Source organism: Pseudochaenichthys georgianus, chromosome 12 (assembly GCF_902827115.2).
Source record: "Pseudochaenichthys georgianus chromosome 12, fPseGeo1.2, whole genome shotgun sequence".
Classification (NCBI taxonomy): Eukaryota; Metazoa; Chordata; class Actinopteri; order Perciformes; family Channichthyidae; genus Pseudochaenichthys; species Pseudochaenichthys georgianus.
The window spans coordinates 12,356,439-12,362,438 of NC_047514.1; the positions used below are offsets into that span (position 1 = coordinate 12,356,439).

The 6,000-nt window shown below is 38.5% G+C and overlaps 1 protein-coding gene and 1 long non-coding RNA gene across 2 annotated transcripts in view; one reads left to right on the forward strand and one right to left on the reverse strand.

Annotated features, from left to right (window-relative positions):
- sardh (sarcosine dehydrogenase) overlaps nucleotides 1–1,053 on the reverse strand; it is a 55,255-nt gene extending 54,202 nt beyond the window's left edge. Inside the window, exon 1 of the mRNA XM_034096272.2 lies at nucleotides 897–1,053. The gene's annotated coding sequence lies outside the window, so the exon portion shown is untranslated. The remainder of the gene's footprint in view (nucleotides 1–896) is intronic.
- Nucleotides 1,054–1,508: 455 nt separating this feature from the next.
- Nucleotides 1,509–3,640, forward strand: LOC117455736 (uncharacterized). The gene is made up of 3 exons (XR_004553165.2): nucleotides 1,509–1,845; nucleotides 2,869–2,958; nucleotides 3,506–3,640. It is a non-coding gene; the product is annotated as an uncharacterized lncRNA (long non-coding RNA).
- Nucleotides 3,641–6,000: the final 2,360 nt, after the last annotated feature.

A 6,000-nucleotide genomic window follows, 5' to 3' on the forward strand; every position in this document is an offset into this window, starting at 1 on the left:
TATCCTAAATCAGCATGTTATGGTTGCATAATATGTAACTTATTTATAGTTATTAAATATACATATGCAAATAGTGTGTACTTAGTGTGTACAAGTAAAACCATTTACTTGTAAAACAGGTGCTTTGATATAATGCACAATAGTTAAACAGGTGGTTTGAGATAATGTTATTCCAGGCAGCAAAGACTCTATAATATTCTTTGTGGACTTTAAGGTTCACAGAGCTACTTTATCAAATACAATTATATTAAGCTTTGAATTAAACAACACGGTTAATCAATTACAGTGTTGTAAAAATACTGCTAAGTTAAATGCCCTCTCCTCCACACTAATAACTGCTTAGCTGGTTTGTGAACTTGGTGAGAACTAGATGGATTACACCGGTCTTCAATATGAAGAGAAACAGGTTTTAGCTAAGTCAACTGTGGACTTTATCCGTCTATGCGCAAAAGCTCATTCCTTATTTGTTCTGTCTTACTTGTGCAAAGTCTAATAGCAAAACGGTTTTTAAAAACAAAAGGAAAACAAATCCCAACACACTTCACAGTGGCTGCTTGAGATAAACAGCGTTGTTGCATTGACAACCGCTACGTCCTGCGCTTTTTACGCACTGTAAAGTTATATAGCCTGTGCACAACTTGAGGATAAACACTAGCACGTTAGCACACACAAGTGCATAACAGAAAACCCATTGAATATACTATATGCACTACATGTAAACGCTATGTCCACAACAACAACAAAAGCCTGAACAGCAAGCTAACGTGGCACTGTGATCTCTCACGCCACAAGCATGGAATTCAAAACAGCCTTACAAACATGCACGTTCAGTCATAAAGTAATTTTGTTGTCGAGAACACTTTCCATCTAATATAAAGGCTGTTGTTTCCACTTACACTCGGTTCTCCCTTTTACCGACCGTCCCCGGTAAATACGATACAAACAGTTTGCGGAAAAACGGGATTTGCAGTCTTGGAAAATGTCCGAATACTTGTGCAGATAGACAGCGTTTCAACGTGTGACTGAGGAGCTGCAGTTCAGTAGCTGTCAGAAAACGTGAGCAGCAGTGGGAGTGCAGCTGTATTTCCTGTGTTGACCCCTCCCCATACTATGGAAAGCACAAAGTGTGCTAAAGGGAGCGTGCAATATGTATGGAAGCAAACAAGAGACATAAGTATTTGAATTTGATCAGACACCGAATTTATAGCATTGAAAATAATTACTTTGAAAATCATGTATCTGAATGTTTTTTGCTCCGAATTTACCTATGTGAAATAAAAATGTTCAAATTCAGATCCCAAAAATTCAAGTGAAAAAAATTCGAAGTCAAATATTTCGGTGTTTAAAATTGATGTAAAAAAATTCGGTGTATAAAATTCGACGTCAAAAATTGCGATGCAGCATCATTCGGGCTACTCAGACAGGATAAGCAATCGAGCCCGAATGCAATCAACCCGACTTCTGGGGGACAGTGCTGTGAAGCTCAATGCTGCAAACTGTAGGCGATGGATGCATATGGGAGCAATTCTCGTAGACCCTATGTTAAAATGTCCAACTTAACATCAGAAAATGAACATGTTTATAGCCTGGATCCACAAAAACATATTCTGTATATAGTTAGATTCCCCCTTCATGACAACAGGGCTGCTTCTCCTGGCTCCTCTGTCTCACTGCTAGCTCCGTTAGCTCCATTGGCTCCGTGATGCTACAGCGGCTCAGCTCATGAGGAGAACACTACTTGAACTCGGCCGTGTTTGTTGTGTTGGCTCCTGGTGGACTATTCGTCATGCAAATATAGGATTTATCTGCGGTTAAAATAGACCGACCGTGAATGCAGTTTCTTGGGTAAGTCAACCCTGCATAAAGTACATAAAGTACTTATGTTATGTTACTGGTGTTTTTATTAAGCTAACGTTAATGAATGTTTAGAGTTGGGTTAGCATTTGAGCAATCGTAGCTCCATCTGTGCTAACGATGCAATGCGTAGCATCCCTGAGTGTATAACATTAAGTGGGATGCTACTGTATACCAAAAGGCTTCTGTGCGAGGTTGCTAAAATAAGGTCATCCTTGTACGTTAGATAGTTAGGTTACTGTATGCATTGTTAAGGTTCGTTTAAATTCGCTATGCTCTACTATAGCATACAATAGACTAGCTAACGTCAACGTATTGTTGAAGAGAGGCTTAGTGTATATTAAATCAACCTCACAATGAAATGTGTGTATCTTTAAAATATGAGCGTCACATTTCAAGATGGTCCAGAAATAACGCTCCCTTAGATATTGTAATATGGTTTGTTGAACTGGAGTTATTTATTGCAGCTAACCGCCTATCCGACGAACGACACAAACATTGTTGTTTTTAATATTATTATTACCAATGCCTCTTTTAATTGTATTATCCTCACACTTGAGAAACAGCCTCATCGTGGCTGTAGAACAGAACATGTAACTTAATGCCTGCATTTAAGGATGATGAATAGCGTAGTCAATGCTTTAGTGACAAGGAAATTATTTGTTTAAGTATTAGATATGACGTTATCTGTGACTTCAGTGAAAATTAAGCTTATCCATTGCATTTGTTCAATAGGTTTGTGTCTTACCCTTACGTGTGTGATACATATGAATATGGCATATGAAAACAAATTAATTTGACTGACTCATGAAAAACTCCAAAGTAACAGTAAAATAAAAAGGACATACACAATAATACTCAATCAAACTGATACAGTATAAGGACTGTGATATCCAGCAATTTCTTAAGTATAACAATAAGATTATGACCTGTTTTTAAAAGAAGATAAAAAGTAGTTTGTATGTAAAGAAGTCTGTAACCCACGCATGTAACTTTACATCTGTTTGTTCAAAGTGTCCTTAAGGTGATCCAGATAGGCTGGACCAGAGGAGGAGAGACAGATCTGGACTCCTAGCAGCAGAGAACTTCACCACCGATTCCAAGGTACACCTTTTTCATACTTTACAAAGAATGCATAAAGTAATGACTCTAATACACTGATAGACATGCCATTACACATGACTAAATACTAGACCACCTGCACATCAGTGATGTTGAGTGTACTTTCTTAGAAAAAGGTACATTTTACCAAGCAACATCACTTTTTTGTTCAACTTTCACATTTCAATGTATTTAAGGAAAAATTATTGAACATAGTGAGAACTATGACCCTTTGTCTCTGCATACTGACTGTAAAACAACATGTTAAAAGTGATTCTTTCAGTGAGACAACCAAACAGAGCAAGCTTCTACAGTTGCACTAAGTTTTGATAACAGTTAAATATTATTTTAATAATACATTTATTTCAATGTTGATGAATTTAGAACGGTTTATTCATAATCTGATTATTTTTGTAATACACTGTTGGATTTAAAAAACACATTAAAATAAAAAAATCATTATATTTATAGCCCCTGAACAAACAAACACACCTCTTTCTTAAATAACACACTTGCTCTGCAATAATATGTGTTTTGATATTTCTGTTAGGAAAGGACACGCCTGAGAGACAGGACTGCTTCACCATGTTCTCTTTCTCTGAGGGTCCAGAAGAACATCCAAGAGGGAAAGGAGAAGCTGATATGATGAGATTTAAGAGCAGTACAGGACATTCACTAAGAGACACTTAGGCCCGTTCTCATTTCACTAATTGCCCTCCTCGAGACTTAGTCCCGCCCACAGGAGATGCAAGCGGAGGAGCACCGAGGAGAGAGGAGGAGAACCGAAGAGAGAGGAGGGGAAGCAGCAGGCGGTTAGAGAAATGAGAACTTCTCTCCTCTGAGCGGTCATTTTAAAGAGACGTCCATTAATGATGACAGGAGGCAGCAGCCGCTGTCTGATGGACAGATGTGTTCATGACCACTTCTATATTTACTTTGATTCATTCACAGTGCGGTGTCATGAGACAATAACAGGCTACAGATGCGGACATATACACACACATAGCCTATGTATATATTTATATAAATATATACAATTTCAGAATCAAACGGAGCACTCTCATAATAACGTAACACTATCAGAGACTGGATATACCCAAATAAATGGTGCCAATCTTCAGTCAGATGTGAATGTGTAACTTAACATTTTCAGTAAGAATAACGGACAAAAGGAGTGCAAATGCAAATACAATTTATTGAAATGTGAACTAAAAGTTATCAAGCATGAACCATCACAATTTTTTTTAAATAAAAATGAAATAATATACATAAGTTACACTAAATGTTAATCTGTTAATTGATTAAGTAAACACATTTTGTCAAATAAAGTGACAGGCTAGGCCTGTGCAGGTGGTAACAGCTATGCCCAGCATGGGCTAAGTTCTGTCGGTGCAGCTGGTGCAGGTCCTCCTCCCTCAGGCCGGGGGCCTGTACTACGAAGCTGGTTCAACCTTACCTGGATATGTTTGAGTTAGCCGGTTGGCCTAATCCAAAACATACGCGCTCTCGCTAAACGGTACTACGACTCTGGTCATCAAGTGAATCGCTCAAACCAGCCGTGTCCTATCTAGTTAGGTGCGCGTTCACATGAAAGGGGTGGTATTTGGAGCATTAGACCAATCACAAACATGGAGAAGCATACTGACAGCGCAGCATCATACTTCCTGAATGAAAAGTCAACTATAATATTAGACATATGAAGAAGTTAAACTTTAAACATCCATGACTTAAACACTTGATCAGGATCAAAGCCTCAGAGCTGCAGCTGCAAGGTGAACACAGCTGGGAACAGAACAAGTGTTTGAATGCGTACATTAACAGGTTTATGATATCACGGCCCGTCTAAGACACGATCTGACTTTAATTACATTTGTCTCGAGTGTTTCCTCAACTTAATGTGTTGCTTAAAATAATACTTCTGCATCCAGTACGTGACACTGTGAGTGTTGCACGGCCAGATACGGCTCAGCTGACTCAGATAAGGAGATATATGATACATTATGAAGTGATATGCCGCGGACTGTACTTAATGTACTCTGATCCGGTTACTTATGTTGTGGCAGATATTTAAGTAAGCTTTCTTAACGTTAATGTTATAACAGTCAGATTGCTCTGAAGATGGAGGTGATATTCTATTCATGTTCACGTTCACACAGTCGGTGATTTTTGCCGGCCGTCTTTCCTGCAACGGCAGCTTTTCTGTATTTCCTTTCTCCTGTAATATGACTTGATCGCTTTAAACTCCGCACACTGAGCTCTGATTGGTCAGCAGGCAGTGCTTTCACTGAGTTGAGCTCTTAGCCTGCAACCTAACCTGGTCCCGACCAGGTTAGCCACTAATCATAAGTTACCATGGAGATCTAGCCTGCTAAAAAGAGAACCAGCTTCGTAGGACCGGAAACCCAGAGTTTTCCCTGAATTTTGCCGGCTAAGCGAAAATCCTGCTTCGTAGTATACCCCCCTGGTCCTCCTCGCAGGGAAAGACCCTCAGCCCTCTCTGGCCAAACCAACAGACAGGACGTTCATAAAGCTGAGGTCTCCCCCAAAGTCTCTAATCATCCATCCTGTGAATATGAGAGGGGAACAAATAGTGTAATAGATGCTTTAGACAATAAGAAATATAAAGTTAACTGTTGAGTTGCTCAGTTGTTTTAGATTGACAGGGTTTAATAATACAAACAAAAGGAGAGGCACTGTAAAATAAAGATTGGTCTTTCAATAAATTGTGTTGATTTTGTCTTTTGAATTGTTTGTCTAAAGTCAAGTACAGAACTGTTACTTATAGTTTGAATGATAGTCTGGTTATAATGTTTGGAGGAGGCATCACAGGTAAGAGCACCATTTGTTGTGTTGCATCCACAACAAATCAGATGTGTGTGTATTTATTTATCTACTATTTCTTGAATCATTACTGTCAGTCCAAAACAAGAGATTTTGTTTTAGTAAACATTTTTTCAAACATTCTCTTTTCCACTACACTATCTTGAATATTTTAGTTTTACATCACTACATTTATCTGACAGCTTTAACATTGTAAAGGTGTCA